This window comes from Papio anubis, chromosome 13 (genome assembly GCF_008728515.1).
Source record: "Papio anubis isolate 15944 chromosome 13, Panubis1.0, whole genome shotgun sequence".
Taxonomy (NCBI): domain Eukaryota; kingdom Metazoa; phylum Chordata; class Mammalia; order Primates; family Cercopithecidae; genus Papio; species Papio anubis.
Window position 1 is genome coordinate 25,074,200 of NC_044988.1, and position 21,562 is coordinate 25,095,761.

General features: G+C 43.1%; 1 protein-coding gene across 3 annotated transcripts in view; it reads right to left on the reverse strand.

The window, feature by feature from the left end:
* Nucleotides 1–19,062: 19,062 nt before the first annotated feature.
* The window catches only part of GDA (guanine deaminase), a 130,166-nt gene continuing 127,666 nt past the window's right edge, over nt 19,063–21,562 (reverse strand). For 2 of the 3 annotated variants that reach the window (XR_004177838.1, XR_004177836.1), the window contains one exon: nt 19,063–19,486. The gene's annotated coding sequence lies outside the window, so the exon portion shown is untranslated. The remainder of the gene's footprint in view (nt 19,487–21,562) is intronic. The other variant, XR_004177837.1, reaches the window with a different exon arrangement.

The following is a 21,562-nucleotide window of genomic DNA, read 5'->3' on the forward strand; positions in this document are numbered from 1 at the left end:
TGGAATAGTGGTGACATGACAAACAAAATTGGAAAGAACTATGTCATTCTGTTAAAGGCCAACCTGACACTTTTTATTATCTTACCTCTTTTTTTTTATTACTATTATTATTATTATCTTTGTTATTGTTACTCTTTATTATTATTACCAACCTGACAACTCTTTATTATCATTTAAAGAGCCTCCCGCTCCCCACCACCAATTAGGCTGGGCACAGTGGCTCACTCCTGTAATCCCAGCACTTTGGGAGGCCAAAGTAGGAGGATCACTTTAGTTCAGAAGTTCGAGACTAGCCGGGGCAATACGGTGAGACCCCATCTTGAAAAAAAGGAAAATTATAAATTAACTGAAGGCCCCCCCAAATTATATGTCTTACTTCCTGATATAGTTTGGCACCGTGTACCCACCCAAATCTCATCTTGTAGCTCCCATAATTCCCACGTGTTATGGGAGGGACCCAGTGAGAGATAATTGAATGATGGGGGCGGGTCTTCTCCATGCTGTTCTCGTGACAGTGAATGGGTCTCACAAGAACTGATGGATTTAAAAACGGGAATTTCTCTGCACAAGCTCTCTCTTTTTGCCTGCTGCCATCCACATAAGATGTGACTTGCTCCTCCTTGACTTTTGTCTTCCACCATGATTGTGAGGCCTCCCCAGCCACCTGGAACTGTAAGTCCAATAAACCTCTTTCTTTTGTAAAGTTCCCAGTCTTGGGTATGTCTTTGTCAGCAGCCTGAAAACAAATACAGTAAATTGGTACCAGTAGAGTGGGGTGTTGCTGAAAAGATACCCAAAAATGTGGAAGCGACTTTGGAACTAGGTAATAAGCAGAGGCTGGGACAGTTTGTAGGGCTCAGAAGTAGACAGGAAAATGTGGGAAAGTTTGGAACTCCCCAGACACTTGTTGAATGGCTTTGACAGAAATGCTGATAGTGATATGAACAATAAGGTCCAGGCTAAGGTGGCCTCAGATGGAGATGAGGAACTTGTTGGCAGCTGGAGCAAAGGTGACTCTTGTTATGTTTTAGCAAAGAGACTGGTGGCATTTTGCCCCTGCCCTGGAGATTTGCAGAACTTTAAACTTGAGAGAGATGATTTAGGGTATCTGGTGGAAGAAATTTCCAAGCAGCAAAGCATTCAAGAGGTGACTTGAGTGCTGTTAAAGGCATTCAGTTTTATAAGAGAAGCAGAGCATAAAAGTTTGGAAAATTTGCAGCCTGATAATGCAATAGATAAGAAAATCCTGGCCAGGTGTGGTGGCTCACGCCTGTAATCCTAGCACTTTGGGAGGCTAAGGCAGGTGGATCACGAGATCAGGAGTTGGAGACCAGCCCGGCCAACATAGTGAAACCCAGTCTCTACTAAAAATACAAAAACTTAGCTGGGCATGGTGGCAGGTGCCTGGAATCCCAGCTACTCAGGAGGCTGAGGCAGGAGAATGGCTACAACCTGGGAGGCGGAGGTTGCGGTGAGACGAGATTGTGCCATTGCACTCCAGCCTGGGCAACAGAGCAAGACTCCATCTCAAAAAAAGAGAAAAGAAAATCCCATTTTCTGGGGAGAAATTCAAGCAGGCTGCAGAAATTTGGATAAATAATGAGGAACTGAATGTTAATCCCTAAGACAATGGGAGAAATGTCTCCAGAGCATGTCAGAGGTCTTCATGGCAACCCCTCCCATCATGGACCTGGAGGTTTAGGAGGAAAAAAATGGCTTCGTGGCCTGGACCCAGGGTCCCTCTGCTGTATGCTGCCTAGGGACTTGGTGCCCTGTGTCCCAGCCACTCCAGCCATGACTTAAGGGGGCCAAGGTACAGCTTGGACTGTTGCTTCAGAGGGTGCAAGTCCAAAGTCTTGGCAGCTTCCACATGGTGTTGAGCCTGCCAGTGCACAGAAATCAAAAACTGGAGTTCGGAAATCTCTGCCTAAATTTCAGAGGATGTATGGAAATGCCTGGGTGTCCAGGCAGAAGTTTGCTGCAAAAGTGGGGCACTCATGGAGAACCTCTGCAAGGGAACTGCTAAAAGGAGATGTGGAGTTGGAGCCCCCACACGGAGTCCCTACTGGGACACTGCCTAGTGGAGCTGTGAGAAGAGAGCCACCATCCTCCAGACCCCAGAATGGTAGATCCACTGACAGCTTGCACAGTTCACCTGGAAAAGCTGCAGACACTCAATACCAGCCCATGAAAGAGGGAGGCTATACCTTGCAGAGCCACAGGGGCAGAGCTGCCCAAGACCATGGGAACCCACCTCTTGCATCAGCATTACTCGGATATAAGGCATGGAGTCAAAGGAGCTTTTGGAGCTTTAAGATTTGACTGCCTTGCTGGATTTCAGACTTGCATGGGGCTTGTAGCCCCTTTGTTTTAGCCAATTTTTCCCATTGGGAATGGTTTTATTTACCCAATGCCTGTACTCCCATTGTATCTAGGAAGTAACTAGCTTGCTTTTGATTTTACAGACTCATAGGTGGAAGGGACTTGCCTTGTTTCAGACGAGATGTTGGCCTCTGGGCTTTTGAGTTAATGCTGAAATGAGTTGAGACTTTGGGGGACTGTTGGGAAGGCATGATTGGTTTTGAAATATGATGATATGAGATTTGGGAGGGGTCAGGGGCAGAGTGATATAGTTTGGCTCTGTCTCTCCACCCAAATCTCAAACTACAGTTCCCATAATTCCCACAAGTTGTGGCAGGGACCTGGTGGGAGGTAACTGAATCATGGGGGTGGGTCTTTCCTGTGCTGTTCTTGTGATAGTGAATGGATCTTAGGAGATCTGATGGTTTTTAAAAACAGGACTTTCCCTGCACAAGTTCCCTCTTTGCCTGCTGCCATCCATGTAGGACATGACTTGCTCCTCCTTGCCTTCCATCATGATTGTTAGACCTTCCCAGCCATGTGCAACTGTAAGTCCAATAAACCTCTTCCTTTTTGTACATTGCCCAGTCTCAGGTATGTCTTTATCAGCAGTATGAAAGTGGACTTATATACTGCCTTTTCAAATTTACTTCCATCATATACCCAGTCCAGAAAATTCAGACTTCAGCAGCACTATTGAGTTCTCTGTAGATACAAAATTGCTTTCTAGACCAAGGGATTTTGTTTCACAAAGTATTTATAAAAACATTTTGGTAGCAAGTAAAATATTTACCTCTTAAAAATTTTAAAATAAGAACTTACGAGATGTAGTAGCAGAAACATAGAAAAATATCATCTCTCTACTCTTCCTTGTCTAGCTGGCAAACTCCTATTCATGTCTCAGGACCCAACTCAAGTGCCATCTTTTCTTTAATTTTAATAAACCTCCCTTAAAGAGGACTAGCCACTTTCTTTTCTGTGCTCCTATAGACTTTACATTTTTATACTGTGTTAAAATCATTTATCATCTTTCTCCCCATAACTGCTCCAGAGACGTTAAATGAGAACTACAAAAACATAAAATGTTCTCATTAAAATTGAGTTTCACATGGCATTTTATTTTTATTTTACTTTTGGAGATGCATTGTAAGCTGTTTTCTCTTTTTATTATTATTAGTGTAAGTTTCAGGGGTACAAGTACAGTTCTGTGACACAGATATATTGCATAGTGGTGAAGTCCAGGTTTTTAGTGTAACTGTCACCCAAAGAGTGTACATTGTGCCCATTAAATAATTTCTCATTCCTCATCCATCTCACCCTCCCACCATTCCGAGTCTCCAATGTCAATTATTCTGTACTTTATGTCTGTGAGTGCACATTATTCAACTCCCACTTGTCAATGAGAATGTGCAGTACTTGACTTCCTGTTTCTGAGTTATTTCATCTAAGGTAATGGCCTCCAGTTCCATCCATGTTGCAGCAAAAGATATGATTTCATTTATTCTTATGGCTGCATTGTATTTCATTATGTATATCTACTACATTTTCTTTAGCCAATCATCCATTGACACTTAGGTTGATTCTGTATCTTTGCTACTGTGAATAGTGCTATGATAAACATATGTGTACAGGTATCTTTTGATATAATATTTGTTTTTCTTTGGGTAGATACCCTGTAGTGGGATTGCTGGATGAAATGGTAGTTTTATTTTCAGTTCTTTGAGAAATCTCTGTATAGTTTTCCACAGAGGTTATATTGATTTACGTTTCCACCAAAAGTGCACAAGTGTTCCCTTTTCTCCACATCCTCACCACCATCTGTTATTTTTCACATGGCATTTTAGATAATTATAAATTATTAGAACTAGAAGGTATCTGCAAGATTATTAAATTAAATATAACTCTTCCCCAAGCTTTCCCCCAACATATCACCTCCATTTTATAGATGAAGAAATGGAGCCTGTTAAAATAAGTTAAATACATCAGTGTTTTTAAGCTAGGAATTAGCAAAGTAAGGCTATCATCCACATTGTTTGATTCTGATCACTGTTCTGACTGCTTCAATATAACTACCTCCTTTCCACATGGTGATTCTACAATAATATATCTTGCTAAGCTCTTCAGGTATACTTAATCTGATAACCTTGAATTTCCCAAAATGATATGTGAAATTTGTGTGCATGTACCGTAGGTCTTGCCTATATGAGTAAGGCCTTCCCTCTCTAAAAATTCAACAATAGGATGATAAATCACTAATTTTAAAATAGGCAAGGGCCAGATTTCCTCTAAACTCTGCATATGGTGATTTGGGACCACACATTGGAAATTCACAATTATATCTTGAGGAACTTCAACTTCAACCTCCTGTTACATACATAGGTCTGAAATACAATTGTGGAAAAGTTCACATTCTTCCCATGGGACTGTTAAATGCCAGACAAGTCAGAGTATTTACCTTCTCAGGGTAAGATGGGCAAGAGAAAGAGTGGAAAAATAACAAATAGGAAAGGTCATCCTTGAATTAGGACTGTATTTGAAGGAGTAGTTGATAATTTCCTGAAAATTAAAAAGGTTTTGTTAACACAAGGTACACCTAAACTGCTGGAGAGCTGGGAATGGGAATAGGGTACTGCCACCTTTTCTGAGATTCAGTTTTGAGTCTGTAATCTTAGCACTTTGGGAGGTTGAGGTAGGAGGATTGTTTGAGGCCAAGAGTTCAAGACCAACTTGGTCAACATAGTGAGACCCCACAAAAAAATAAAAAGTTAGGCCGGGCACAGTGGCTCACGCCTGTAATCCCAGCACTTTGGGAGGCCGAGGTGGGTGGACCACAAGGTCAGGAGGTCGAGACCATCCTGGCTAACACGGTGAAACTCCGTCTCTACTAAAAATACAAAAAATTAGCCGGGCGTGGTGGTGGGCGCCTGTAGTCCCAGATACTCGGGAGGCTGAGGCAGGAGAATGGCGTGAACCTGGGAGGTGGAGCTTGCAGTGAGCCGAGATTGTGCCACTGCACTCAAGCCTGGGCGACAGAGCGAGACTCCGCCTCAAAAATAAATAAGTAAACAATTAAAAGTTAATGTAGTGGTTCACACATGTTGTCCTAGCTACTCAGGAGGCTGAGATGGGAGGATCACTTGAGCCCAGGAGTTTAAGGCTGCAGTGAGCTCTGATCATGCCACTGCACTCCAGCCTGGGTGACAGAGAGAGACTCTGTCTCTAAAATAAAATAAAATAGGCAAAGGATTTCAACATAAATTTCTCTGAAAAAATCATATGCAAATGGCCAATAAGCACATGAAAAGATGCTCAATATCATTAGTCATTAAAGAAATACAAATCAAAACCACCAAGAGATACCACTTCACATCTCTAGGATGACTATAAAAAAAAAAAAAAAAAATAGCAAGGTGGCTCACACCTGTAATCCCAGCACTCTGGGAGGCCGAGCCAGGGGCAGATCACCTGAGGTCAGGAGTTCGAGACCAGCCTGACCAACATGGTAAAACCCTGTCTCTACTAAAACTACAAAAATTAGCCGGGGGTAATGGCGGGTGCCTGTAATCCCAGGTACTGGGGGAGGCTGAGGCAGGAGAATTGCTTGAACCTGGGAGGCGGAGGTTATAGTGAGCCACAATTGCACCCCACTCCATCCTGGTTGACAAAAGCAAAACTCTGTGTCAAAAAAAAAAAAAAAATGTCCCGTCATGGTGGCTCACTCCTGTGATCTCAGCACTTTGTGAGGCCAAGGTGGGTGGACACGAGGTCAGCAGTTCAAGACCAGCCTGGCCAGCTTGGTGAAACCCCATCTCTACTAAAAATACAAAGAAATTAGCCAGGCATGGCGGCGGGCACCTGTAATCCCAGCTACTCGGGAGACCGAGGGAGAGAACTGCTTGAAGTCAGGAGGCAGAGGTTGCAGTGAGCCGAGATTGTGCCACTGCACTCCAGCCTGGGTGACAGAGTAAGACTCCATCTCAACAAACAAACAAACAAACAAACCCCAGACAATAACAAGTGTTGGTGAGGATGTGGAGAAATTGAGACTCTAATACTTTAGTTGGAAATGCAAAATGGTGCAGCCAGTTTGGAAAGTAATCTAAGTCTGACTGGGATTGAAAGAATTTTGTTCATGGCTCCTCCACTAAATGGCTTAGGCTCACACTTGGCCTAAGGGCTGTGCTAAATGATTGTGAGCTCTTTGAGGTGGACTACTCTTAGTAGCCCCTTGTGTCAGACGTGGTACCCAACACTTAGTGGGCACTAAATCAGTGTTTTGGGGGTTGAATGCTAAAGCACCTATAAGAAGTGACTTCACTAGATCACAACCAAGTCTCAGAAAAGGCAGCACCACCCTATTCGCATTTCCAGCTGTGCTGCGGTGTTATGTGTACCTTGTGTTGACAACAGGGAACTCTCAAACACTCCTTAAAATACAGTCCCAGTTCAAGAACAACCTTTCCCGTTCATTGCTTTTCCACTCCTCCTTCTGCCCATCTCACCCTGAGCAGATTACTTAAATACCCTGACTTGTCTGGGGTCCAACAGTCCCACGGGAAGAATATGACCTTTTCCACAATTGTATTTCAGGCCTATGTATGTAACAGGAGGTTAAAGTTGAAGTTCTGATAAACCTCAAGATGTAATTGTGAATTTGCAATGTGTGGTGCCACATCACCATGTAGAGAGTTTAGAGGGAGTGAATGAGAACTTGTTACATGATTCTTACAACCTCACAGATCACTTTGAGAACAGGAATATACAAGACTCTAGAATAGAGGGGAAGGCATTAGATGCAGAGGCTATCTTCGAAGAAAGTTAGACTCTTTACCACATGCCCTCTTCTGACAAATCTAGCATGGCGATGGATTCTTCCTTTGAAAATCCCAGAAGACCCAAGATGTTTCTCTTGGGAGTCCGTGGGTGCTCTGGACTTGGGTCTGACTCCTGCCAGAACAGTAATGGGTAAAAAAAAGTTTGCCCAACTGCTTTGGTGGCCATGCCAGGAAGGAGCTGTTGCCTTCCTTGAAGATGGCAAAAGCTTTCAAAGTTGATTCAGCTCATGGGTAGATAAGTGTTTCCTTTGGGCCGGAGGTGGGCCACACAAGACTCAGAGATGGCAAAGGGTCATCTTGGTTCCTTTCTAATTGAGCTGCCATGAGGAGGGCAGGATCCATGGTATTGAAAAGCTGGGGCAAATGCCAGGGACTGGAGAAACCATGAATCATATACAGAAGAGAGTAACATCTGCTCAGCCTCGCAAACTCGAGGAAGCAGAGCCCAGCAGGGGACTTACAGAAAGCCTACAAAACCACTCCACAAAAGAAAAAGTCATATTTAAACATTGCCAGGTCCAAAAAAGCAGCATGCTAGCTTTCTATGGCTCTAGTTCAAGCAAGACCTCTTCTTTTCTTTCCGTTTTCTAATCTTCTTTTTCTCCACCAACCCTAAAAGGCACTCGAAATGGCTAGCAAGTTAGAATCGGGGGCTGGGAGGAGGAGAGAGAAAATTATTTGGCTGTTGACCCTCAGGATCATTTCTACCCTTCTTCCATGCTGAAATTCTGCAAATCATATCCCCTAGATGCCCTTGTTAGGAGCCTAGAGTGAGGATTTGTCAACTGGGGGCATTGGTAGGAAATGAAAAATGGGAAGAAGCCAATTTTTTCCTCCTCTGGTAATGCCTGCAGCAGCAGCAACAACAGCAGCAGCAGCAATGGACAACTCCAGGCTTTGGCGTTAACTGACCTTAAGCAGCATTGGCAGTGGTGTTGGCAGCATCGCTGGGAGTACAGCCTTCTGGATTTCTGCTCAGCAGAACCAGCAGGTCCCACAGCAGCAGCAGTCCCATCTCTAGCAGTTGAGCAGCAAGTGTGGGGTTATGAGCTCTAGCTCACAGCTTCCTCATCACTTTCCTTCTTTTGCTCCTTCTGCCTTTTCCCTTTGGAGCCAATGTGCTGCATTAAATCCCTCTCTCTTGACATCTCTACAGCAGTAGCTATTTTTCTGACCAGACACTATATGATACACTTCCTTTTTAAACTATAAGTTTCAGCCTAAAGCAGGACCAGATGACATCTGGGGAAAAGCAAAGTTAAATCAAGTTCAACATTTTAGTTTGTTTTAGAGTAGATATTCTAATTGATGAATTAACTATGTTTGCCTTGTAAAGTGACGCTAGGTCTCAATGTTGCATAAGAGTGAGCTGTTAAGTCATGGGCCTACCAAGGGCTAGGAAGATCACCTTTATGGAATAATTTTACAGGAATAGTAGGAAGCTACTATAAAATTGTGTTTTGATTGTGTCATGAGCCATGCTTATGTAATATACTGTTTATATATGTAGACATGTGTATTGAAGAAGTGGTCTGTCTTAATGACTAAAGTGAGACAGCAGATTCTAAGACTGTATAGTCACCAGGCTTTAAGATGACCCCCAATGGCCTCTTTGTATTCATGAGCTTGTAAAATGCCCTCCCACACCGAATAGGGCTGACTTGTGTAATTGATAGGATATTCTGGGGGGAATAAAAGACACTGCAGCTTCCGCCTTGCTCTCTTGTGGATCCCTGGCTCTGAAGAAGGTCAGTTGCCTTATCATGAAGACCTTCAGGTAGCTTACGCAGATGTCCATTTGATAACAAAGTGAGGCCTCCTGCCAATCGTCATGTGAGTGAGATCCTCCAGCTTCTATAGAGACAATGACAGCCCCGGCAAACATCTTAAAGAGATCTTGAACCAAACTCACCCAGCCAAGTTCCCTGTGGATTCCTGATCCACAGATAGTATGTGAGATAATCAATGATGATTGTTTCAGGTCTCTGAATTTTGAGCTAATTTGTTATGCAGCAGTAGCTAACTAATACAGGATAAGAGAGGCATTGGTTCTAGGTATAGGAGACAGAGCAGAGTGCACAAGGCCTAGGTGCTGGCCCTGCCACATGGTGGCTATTGATCTGATTCACACCTATACAAACCGGTAAAGTGAGTGTACCTGGTGAGCCCTATGGGAGAGCCTGCAATAAGTGATAATGTTGAGGGAGACCTCGATGCACTCTAGACAAGTAGAGAAGTGGATCAAACTTTTATCGGAGACTATCTTCAGAGTCCTTCTACTACCTTGTAACTCCTCCCAGACTCCCAAGAGATATTTCAACTTACCCTCTCCTGGTGCACTGCTACCCCTCTTTTCTTTATCTAGCTTGATAAACCACTTCACATCAACACACTCTGAGAGTTGGCTATGAGCAAGGCCCTCAAAGATCAACAAACCACTATTCCTCTCCTGAGAGAGCCTTCCATTTATAGATCACTTTGTGTTGGGAATATATTGCATTTGCCTCTAACCTCAAAGGTAGAGGTTAATTGCAGTCTCTTTCAGTGGGACCTGAGATTCTGCATTTCCAGGAAGCTCCCAGGTGATGTTGCTCCTCCTGGTCCTGAGACCACACTATGAGTGCAAGGAACTAAGGGACTCTGCAGGTGTAGGGATAAAAGATAGAACAGAGTACCCAACAAATGCATGCACTCTCAGGATGAAAGGAATTCAGTGACTCAAATCAAACCACGTGTATAGAATCTGGTTCAACTTAGGTCCAGGATCTGTCACAGTCACCATGAATGAAACCTGCAGCATGGCTTGGTCTTGTGTGCCCCTTGCCTGGGAGACTTTCACAGAGAAATAGGCAGGATAACAAGAGGGCAAACAATTTCCATTTTGTTCTGTGCATAGATCAAATATTCCAGGTTGGAAAGGACTTTCAAAGTCTTCTTCAGTCACCTAACTTGTGGTTGAATCACCCCCCTGTCATCCCTACCAAGGCATTATTCAAGCTGTGTTCAGATATTTCCAGTGATGATAAACTCGCCCTTCCCAAGACAGCTCATTTCTTGTTTGGGCAGCTGTGATTGCAGAAAATTCTATAGAACGAATAACATTTTTTTGTCTCCAAGTTTCCAATGACTTTCTGAATGTCACCTTTAGAGTCATTTAAAACAAATTTGTAGGCCTTTATATATAAAGATGGCTCCCTAATCTGTATCAAATTTTCCTTTCTACAGGTCAAATATCACCAGTTTCTTTACCTGATGTTGCTTTGTCATGCAGCTTGGTCTCAGACGATTCTTACATGGTCCCACTGAACATATTCCAGTGTTTCCATTGGAAAGAAGAGACTCTAGATGAAGCGGGGAGAAAAGCAAAATTTAAAGGCAATTTTCTAGCCATAATGAGAGAGATGTGTTTAAAATTCAGGATACTGAATTCTAGAGGGTTCTAGCCACATTGGGTGAGGGCCACGCTTACTCTACACTCCTGAGAAGTATACTTAGCTTTAGGCTCCGTTTACCTGAAATATGCAGGCCCAGGTGACCACTTCTCTCACCTGGATCAGAATCACCTGGGGTCCTTTTTAGACAGGACCTAATCTCACCTGGATTAGAATCACCTGGGGTCCTTTTTAGAAATGTTGATTCATGAGTCTCAGTTTGGTCCTATGAAATCAACAGCTTTTGTTTGTGGTAGGGACAGCATAAACTACCTTTTTTTTTTTTTTTTTTTCTTGAGTCGGAGTCTCTCTCTGTCACCCAGGCTGGAGTGCAGTGGCGTCGTGGTGTGATCTCCGCTCACTGCAAGCTCCACCTTCCAAGTTCAAGCGATTCTCCTGCCTCAGCCTCCTGAGTAGCTGGGACTACAGGCGCCCGCCACCACGCCCGGTTAATTTTTTTTTTTGTATTTTTAGTAGAGATGGGGTTTCACCGTTTTAGCTAGTATGGTCTCGAGCTCCTGACCTCGTGATCCTCCCTCCTCAACCTCCCAAAGTGCTGGGATTACAGGCGTGAGCCACCGCGCCCGGCCGGAAGCTGCATTTAAACAAACTGCCCAGGTGGTTCCACTGAATACGAAGGGGGAGAACCATGGTTCTAGCCTGTACTCTCAGATCTCTACTTGTCTTGCTCTTTATTGCACCAACTGAATGGGAGCAATAGGAAAGCTCAACAAAGGAAAATGTCAAATGCTTCAGGAATTCTAAGAGGAAGAGCGAGGAAGAGAAAAAGATGGAGAACAAAAAGGAGGAGGAAAAGAAATCAAAACTTTCATTCCTTTTCTTATAACCCAAGATCCCCACTGTCCTAATCCTGTAGCTCCTGCGGGTACTTAAATTTGACCTCAGCACCAGCAGCCTGTGGGTGTTGGAGTGAAGGACCTCGCGCTCCCTCTAGAGGCCGACAGTAATAAGGGCAGGGAGAACTGAAGGGTGGTTGAAAGCGAGGTGAAAAGAGACGCTTGCTAACTAACTCCCTTGGCATCATTCACTCTATAGCCTTCTAGTGCATCCGTTCTCAAAGTGTGGCCTGGGGGACTGAAAGAGGGGTCCACAAAGTCAAAACAGTTTTCATGATAATGCAAAAATTTGCCTTTTTTACTCTCATTGTGAATATACAGAGATTTCCGGAGGCCACATGACATGTTGCACTCCCAATAGATGGAATATAGAAGCAGATACGATAATCCAAACTTTTTAAAATTAAACCAGACATTAAAGTTATTTTAAAGCAATGTGGTTGGGCGCGGTGGCTCACGCCTGTAATCCCAGCACTTTGGGAGGCCAAGGTGGGCGGATCATTTAAGGTCAGGAGTTCGAGACCAGCCTGACCACATGGTGAAACCCCGTCTCTACTAAACATACAAAAAAAAAAAAAATAGCCAAACGAGGTGGTACATGCCTGTAGTCCCAGCTACTCAGGAGGCTGAGGCAGGAGAATAGCTTGAACCCAGGAGGTGGAGGTTGCAGTGAGCCGAGATGATGCCACTGCACACTAGCCTGGGTGACAGAGCAAGACTCTGTCACACACACAAAAAAAGTTACTCTTCTAATTTTTTGAAAATACAGCTATTTCTCATTTTTTAAAAAAGTTATTTGTATTAACATATAATAGATTTGTTATTGTTACTTATAAGTGAATGAATTAAACATTTTTTAACTTCTAATATGGTAAATATCTAAATATAATCGACATAAACAAAAACTCTGGAGTCTGCAATACTTTTTAAGAGAGGTAAGGGGTTCTAAGTTTAAAAAGTCTGAGAATCACTGCCTTCAAACTTGGCTGCCCGTTGGACTCAGCATAGGAAGCTTGAAAAAAATACTGGTGCCTGGATTCCATGCCCAGAGAACCCTATGTAATTGATCTGGTTTTTAGCCAGGGTATTGGAAATTTTTTAGGCTCTGAGGTGGTTCTAATGAGCAGCAAGGCTAAGAACCACAGCCCTAATCTAAGAATCTTATTGATGTCAAAACAAACACGACCATGTCTAACGATAGAGAAAGCAAATATGGTCGATAATAGCAAATACGGACAGAAGAGCAGGGAAGAGTGGACTGTCATGTTACCCCAAAAGTACAACTGGATAAGGGGGATATTTTGTAGCTCTAGTAATCAGACAAAAAGTTTTTCTCCTGCCAAGGATGTTGGGTTTATTCATACACCACTGCTTCACCAGATGGGGAAAAGGAGACTAGATTAAAATGCCACCTAGGTGAGGATTTGAGCAGTTTGGGAGACATAAAGGAATAAAATCTGTCCGCACAGCCAGACCTCAAACATAGGAATCAAGCCAAAGAAATAGGCAGAATGCTTTTCTGGTTCTAAAGAGTCCAGGTGAAAGCTAGGGGTGTGAGTTAAGGAGGGGGATTCAGGCCCATCAGGAAACACCCCAGGGTGTGAGGGACACAGGTGAATTTTTATAGCCTCCAGCCTCTCTCAGAGGATCAATTCTTAGCATGACAAGCAGGTGCCAGGGGAGGAGGAAGTATAGCTAAGTCCTTGGGCTTCAGTTGGGTCCAGAGCTACGAAAGTGAAAGGGGTGATGATCAGACAACAGCTCTCAAGTTGAAAGAGCTCTCAAGCTTTCAGATAACCTGCTGCTCTTCAAAAATTTAAATGTTGCATTAGGTTTTTCTACACAGATATGCTCAGATTAGGCTTTGAAATTAAACAATTCAATTCAGTTAAACATTTAGCTGTCCACTAATTTACAATCATCACAGCTACTATGAAGATGGACTGTCTCTGGCTGGAAAGAAGATAAAAGAAAAGAGAAGCTCATAACAATAGTAATAACCAATATTTATTGAGTATTTACTATACCAGGTAATGTATTAAGAACTTTATGTGCATTATCTCATTTAATCTCTCAAGAACATGGCTAGGAAAGTGAGGCTAGGTGGAAGCCCGCCTCCAAGATGACCACCAAGAATCTTATCTCCCTGGAATTCACACCTTCACATAGTCTCTTTCACATTGAATCAGAGCTGGTCTGTGTGATCAATGGTATATGAAAGAAGTGACAGTGTGTGACTTTCAAGGCCATATCATAAAATGCATTGTGTATTCCATTTTTATCTCTTGGATCACTTGCTGTGGAGGAAGGTGGCCGCCATATTGTGAGGACAATCAAACAGCCCTGTGGAGAGGCTCATTGTGGAGAGGAGCTGAGGCCTAAGGTCAAAAGCCAGCATTAACTTGCTAGTCACATTAGTGAGTCACCTGAGAGAGGCATCCCCCAGCCCAGACAAGCCTTTAGATGATCATAGCCCCTATGAACATCCAGCAGCAACCTATAAAAAACCTAGAGCCAGAACTGCCCAGACAAGCTGCGCCCAAATTCCTGACCCACAGGATCTTTTTTCTTTTTCAGTGTTCCTGACAGAACTGAGTTCACACTGCCCATGGCAGTAGCCTTCATAATGTACTATTCCTTACATTGATTTTTATCCTTCCCCGCTCATTCTTCCAGTTCCCTTTCTCCTGTTTCCTGGGATTGCCTCCCATGTTCTACACCCCAGTTCTTTCCTCAGGCTCTGTTTTTAGGGAGAACCCAAACTAACACAAACATCATGAGAAGCATGGCTTTTTAACAGATTCACATGATGTCCTATTAAAAGCATACTAAACAAGGAGTTTAAACTTAAAGAATAAGTTCATCCCTGTAAGGTTTTGTTGTTGCAGCTGTTTTTCCTGGCTACTGAGAAAATAGATTTAGAGATTTCTGAAAGCTTCACCCAAATTGATGCGCATGACTCAGTTTGATTTCATTGGTGTTTGTTACAATTTTCTTTTTTCTTTTTCTTTTTGTTTTTTTAGAGACAGGGTCTCACTATGTTGTCCAGGCTGGTCTTGAACTCCTAAACTCAAGTGATCCTCCCACCTCAGCCTCCTGAGTCACTGGGATTAGCACAGACCACTGAACTTGTCTTTTGTTGGCAATTTTCAACCGTGAGTTTTTCCCACCTGCAGATTCTGACCTTGGAACTTTGTTGTTAATAAAATTTCTCCCATCTTCAAGGGCAGCTGCCCTGACAATTGGGCTTTTGGCCGGCATGGCCTGTCTAGTCTTCCTGGAGTAAATTTTGACTGGAAACCAGGAATAATCAAGCTTTTAAAGAATAATTTCTAAAGAAAGACTCTAGCTATTTCTTGGCTCTTTTCTTGGGTCACTATAACATCTTTCTTTGACTCTTAGCCAAGTCATGAATATTCTCTTGATGTCCTTGGTATCCCAGTTTTGGTCTGTGTAAAATATTACTGAATATAATCTGAATATAAAGATTTCTAGGGGAAGCTGTCAGAAAATCATGTTAAGATATACATATCTGCCCTACTGAAAAGCTGGATTGCATTGAGTAAAGTGAGCACAATACTTTCCAACAGCTGTCTCCAAAGGTTCTCACTAAGTTTACTTGAAATCAGTCATTGGGGGTGCAGTTATAAGAAACAGTTACTAGAAACAGTTATTCCTAGGGTGATCAATTCATTGTGGTTTGCCTGTGCCCCTTCCCAATTTTCGTACTAAAATCTCCATGTCCCCAAATACCCTCAGTCCTGGGAAACCAAGACAGTTGATGACACTACACATTTCTGATGGTTATGTTTCCAGATTAGTTCACGGAAGCCTAATTAATCCTTGATATAGCTGAAATTTAGTCCTGGATCATGGTTAAGATAAGATGGTACTGTGGTAAGTTTGTAAATTTCAGGACTGATTAAGGAAAAGATGAGATGTCAATATTGCACAACGAGCTTATTCGATAGTGCTGTGACAGGGTTGCATAAGAAAGAAAGGAAGTTCCTCCTACCAAGAGCTGGTCTAGAGACAGCTGTGGGCATGGGGCCACCACCTGGAAGGGAAGAGGGCAAGGGAGCTCTGAGTGGAGAGGGAAATGGGAGAGCCGGTACACAGGTCTAGGCAATGTCACTCAACAGCAAGATGGGGAGTCTCTGGGTCAGAGAGTTCTGAAGAGCAGCAGGTCTGTTGGAGTTTTTAGTAGCTACAGGATGTATCTTATATATGGCAAGCGGGTGTTGGGTGCGGTTTTGTAGGGTGTGCAAAGAAGTCAGGCTCTAATTGTCTAAAAATAGGCTTATAGGGGCTATATTTAAAGTAATATGTGTAAAAATTTGAATTGGTGTTGGTGGGCTTCAAGTTCATGGTCCTAGCCTGCTATGAAGAAGTGAACACATGAGGACCAAGAAACAGGGCCCATCTTTGACCCATTTACATCACATATGCATTCAGATTCCTTTTCGTTTGTTCGTTTGTTTCCAGTTTCCAGCTTTATTGGTGAATATCCTTTAGAAAAGAATGATCAATCCTGTTGCTTCCAAGTCAATGGAATGAAGAGCCATGTCCAGGGACACTCCAAGCAGTACTGAAGGAGACTGCTGCTGTGTCCACCTCTTGTTCATAGGCCCAGTCATAAGCACAAGACTTGTAATCAACCCGCTCTTCAGGTTAAGTTTTTCCCACCCACAGAATCTGACCTTGGAAATATGTAGTACCATCAACTGTCTTGGCTTCCCAGGGCTGAGGGTATTTGGGGACATGGAGCTATAAACCATAGGCTGATTTATTTTTCAGCACTTTTTACTGAGTCACTGCCATGAATGATGTCCCTGCCGACCTGAATGCAGAAGTCCCTGCCAGTGGTGCCTGGCTTAGAATCCCCTGGATTAGTCTCCCCAAGCATCACTCGGCCTGTCTCCACTACACTCAGCACCCCCTCCATGGCCATGGCTGGCCCTGAGTTCATGCACTCCACCAGCCCAGAGAGGAATGGACAGTCTTTCAGGTCAGGGTAGCGCTGCTTCAGGTGTTCCTCAGAGGCCCAAAGGTGGAATCCCTTCAGCTCAAAGTGCCTCATGACATTGCCCAGCAGGCCCCACTGCACACTGTGTGGCCTCATGGTGATGAAGGTGCGCTCGAGATTGGACATGATCTGGGAAGCTGGTGGGGCAGGCAGTGGCTGAACTGCAGGAGCTGAGAGCTGCAGTGACCTGCACCCAGATTTCCTGTCATAGGCATTAGAACACGTATCGCTCCTGCTTCAGCCTTGGCAGCGAGAACAAGAACTCTCCTCTGCAGATAGCCCCCGCCTCACTCCTTCCCATTCTTGTGCTTCCTTCTTCATACACCAGTGATGAATTTCCCATGACTTGGGGAGAAAAATCCAACTGGAATTGGAAGGAGATAGTAGTGGTGGTGGTGGGGGGGGGGGGTGGGAGAGAATGAGTTAGTGATGAATCATGAATACTTAGGTAATATAATGGGACAGGCTTGGGCAGGAAGAAGCAGTGGGGTAGGACAGTTGATGTGAAGAACAAAAATGTTCTGGGAGATGTAGGTCAGAGCTGGGCCCTTAAGTCAAAAGCACCGACACTGTAGAGATGAATATTGTAAAGAGCTTTTATTTTAATTCAGACTGTCCCCACATCCAACCCCCCATTTTAATTTGCAGGAATTCTGCACTTTGTGTGGTGTCAGTGAGATGTGGTAACTCAACTCTTACCAAGGAATATCAGGATGAAGTCTTCCTCCTCCATGCCCATCATGGAGGCAGGGGCACATGACCCAAGCTGGCTAATCCAATGCCCAAGGACCAGAGTTGAAGGGCAGTTAGCATCTTTCACCATGTGCCACATGGTGATGGTACCCAGTGATAGCAGAGGCATTCAGTACTGGCATGTCCTCTGGAAGTGGAGAGCTGATTTTAGATAGCCCTAGTCAGTTGCTGTTACTTGCATCAAAGAGTCCTGATTACGTCATGACCTTTCTTTGATCCAGAAGCTATACGTTTCTACATGTCTTCAGGCAAGCTCAGCTCTGCCTTCAAATAAAATAGAGGCAAATCAGATACCTTTTTTCCCCTTAAAGACAAATTCCTTCCAAGAATTATCAATATATTTATCAATCTCTTCTCTTTATGGGCAGAAAAAAAGTCCCCATGAATTTAAAATGTGAAAATATTTTTATTGACCTAAAGATATGATAATTTTAGGGAAGCAAAATAGTTGTTTTCAGTTATTGTCACAGCAAGATGCCTGTAAAATTTATATAATTGGATTGAATGGCACTGTTCATGACTCTTCAGATATGGACGAATCTAGTCATACACTCTGAAATTTGCAGAGACAAATCAATTTAATATGCTTTATTCACATTCTAAGTTTAACATTGGGATATATTCCAATTGAATAAAACATTCAGATGTGCTCTAATTTACATTTTGCCCACAAAATAATTTCCAATTCTGCTTCATTCATACCATTGTTTAGTATTGTGGTTGTGTTTGTCATTTCTTTTTTTTTTTTTTTTTTTTTTTTTTTTTGAGATGGAGTCTCACTCTGTCACCCAGGCTGGAGTGCAGTGGCCGGATCTCAGCTCACTGCAAGCTCCACCTCCCGGGTTCACACCATTCTCCTGCCTCAGCCTCCTGAGTAGCTGGGACTACAGGCACCTGCCACCTCGCCCAGCTAGTTTTTTGTATTTTTTAGTAGAGACGGGGTTTCACCGTGTTAGCCAGGATGGTCTCGATCTCCTGACCTCGTGATCCACCCGTCTCGGCCTCCCAAAGTGCTGGGATTACAGGCTTGAGCCACCGCGCCCGGCCGTGTTTGTCATTTCTTAGTGAAGACATAAGTTTCATCTATTACCAGCTGAATGATTTGACTCAAAAGGCAATTAAAAATCACACTCTTGGGAGGCCGCAGAGGGTAGATCATGAGGTCAGGAGATCAAGACCATCCTGGCTAACACAGTGAAACCCCGTGTCTACTACCAAAAATACACACACACACACACACACACACACAAAATTAGCTGGGCCTGGTGGCATGTGCCTGTAGTCCCAGCTATTTGGGAGACTGAGGCAGGAGAATTGCTTGAACCCAGGAGGCAGAGGTTGCAGCAAGCCAAGATTGTGCCACTGCACTTCAGCCTGGGTGACAGAGCAAGACTCCATCTCAAAAAAAAAAAAAAAAAGAAAAAGAAAAGAAATCCCATTCAACCTAGACAATGTTACCAATTGAGCCACAGGTCGAGCCCAGGTTTAATGTGAAAGGGGACCACACTGGGAGTAGGCATGAAAACTGAGAGTCATGGTTCATTGGACACCATCTTTGAATGACTAGCTCAGTCACCTGCTTTTTATTTTCTCTATAAAATGGATTAACTATTGCCGGACTGCCAATCGCTATCACTTTCAAGATATCTTCACTTAATAACAGGTTGTTGTAAGGATTAAATAAAGCATGGGAAAATTCTAGTGACAGAATTTGAACAGAAATAGACTCAAACTTGAAATGATACAAAGCTGGTGGGCATAGAAAAATTCTGGATCCAAAGACTTCAGTGGGTTAAAAGGATGGACTTTAGAAACATGCAATTCAATAGAGGTAGAAGACAACTCCAACAGTTGGATCTATAAATACTAATGAAAAAATTGATGAGTAGATGCATGACTTAATAGACCAATGTGGAAACGCATGAAAAGTTTAAGTAGATAACAAAACAGTGAGATATGAAGAACTGAAAATGCTTCATCCAGATTTTTTTTAAATGCTTCAGTGGAACATAGTAGTTATCTTCAAATATGTGAAGACTTTCATACGCAGACATGGTAGACTTGTTCTTGAAAGGTGTACCAGCGGGTTAGAGGTGAAAGTCTGCAAGAACAATTTTGGCTGCTCAAGAGATATTCCAACTTGGCAAGAATGGAAAGAACCTTGGGACGTAGTCTTGAGCTGCCCATTACTCTCAGGGCTTAAAGAAGATTGACTATTCTTTGCTGGAAATGTCAAAAAAGGGATTCAAAGATCAGTCAGCTGGCCAAGCAAGGTGATCTTTAGGGTGCCCTTCCAAACCTGAGATTCTAGATTTCTTTTTTTTTTTCTTTCTTGTTTTTGAGACGGAGTCTCGCTCTGTCGCCCAGGCTGGAGTGCAGTGAGGCGATCTCGGCTCACTGCAAGCTCCGCCTCCCGGGTTCACGCCATTTTTCGGGCTCAGCCTCCCAAGTAGCTGGGACTACAGCCCCCACCCACCCACCATGCCCGGTTAATTTTTTGTATTTTTAGTAGAGACAAGATTTCACCGTGTTAGTCAGGATGGTCTCGATCTCCTGACCTTGTGATCCGCCCGCCTCGGCCTCCCAAAGTGCTGGGATTACAGGCGTAAGCCACTGCGCCCGGCCCCTGAGATTCTAGATTTCTAAGCCTTGACTCTTAACATCTGTCATGGAACCATTACAGCACCATCTGCCCAATTTCCCTGCTGATGATCTCACCTGACTCTGTAATCCTGGAAGAGGGAGTGATGCCCATTGACTTGTAGTTGGTTTACATAAGCTAGAGCAAGCTGTATGGTTTGAATCACGTATGTGTCCATAGAAATCTAAAATAATTGGCCAACTGTAAGCAGTGTTGCTGAATTTCATATTTGGTGAGTATGTAAAATGCTTTGAATTACATTCAAACTTCCTAGGTTAAATTTATTATGTTCATGGGCATTCATTATTTTCTCGTATTTCCACAAGTTACAGATACCTTTCCAAGGGACAAATCTTTACCTTTTATCTTCCCAGGAGCTGAGGTGATTCAAGCAAGCCATTTGGAATTTCATAATTTCGTGTTTTTTTCCTTGTAAAATTGTCTTCAGGAAGGAATTAAGTAAGCAATATTTGTTTGCATTGAGAATATAATTTTATTTACAACAGATCTGTTATAGAATTTGGGTTCAACTTAGGAAATTATTTTCCTCACATAAGAAAAAATATGTTCAGTTTCTTGCTAGAAAAATAATCATCTACTTTTTCTGTACATTTAAAATCATGAATTTCTATTCTACTCGTTGTCAAAATAAAGTTAATTTAACTTATTTTTTCCTCTGCCCTTGGCCCTTTTGGAGGGAGACTTTGGTCATTCCACAGTAGTTCATTCGAGCTTTGGCCACTAGGTGGAGGACTGGTTAAACATTGGCTCCACCTCGCTGGCCTGCTTGCAATCTCACTTTGCACCTGAAAAACGCCGATTTTTTAGTCTTGTTATCAAAAGGCCAATTTCATTCACTTTAAAATAATTGTATTTATTCTAGCATTTGTCTCACATGGAAGTATATATATATTTTATCTGATAAATAATTTTCTATGTTGTCCTGTAAGAAAATAAGCCACTTGATAAAATGAGTTCCTCATCAAGGGAACTGTGCAAGCAGAGGCTAGACAAGCACTCGGCAGACAAATTAGAAACAGAATGACGTTTTCACTGTAAATACGTTCGTGTGTAGTGTTTTCTGAAAATAAGGACATTCTCTTACATAACCAGAGTGCAATGACCAATACCGTTATCTTACTCAGGGGGTGGGAGATTGGGGCCTGAGACTCAGGCAAATCCAGCCCGCCATCTATTTTTGCAGGGCCGCCCTAGGTAAGAATGCTTTTAGATAGTTAAGCTCCTTTCTTTCTTTCTTTTTCTTTCTTTCTTTCTTCTTTCTTTTTCTTTTTTCTTTCTTTCTTTTTCTTCCTTTCTTTCTTTCTCTCTCTCTCTCTCTTTCTCTCTCTCTCTCTCTCTCTCTCTCTCTCTCTCTCTCTCTCTCTCTCTTTCCCCTTTCTTTTCTTTCTTTCTTTCCTTTCTTCTCTTTCTTTCTTCTTGCGCTGTCACCCAGGCTGGAGTGCAGTGGCATGATGTCGATTCACTGCAACCTCCACCTCCTAGGTTCAAACGATTCTCATGCTTCGGCCTCCTGAGTAGCTGAGATTACAGGCATGTGACACCACATCCGGCTAATTTTTGTAGAGATGGGGTTTCATCACGTTGGCCAGGCTGATCTCGAACTCCTGATTTCAACTGATCCAGTGGCCTTGGCCTCC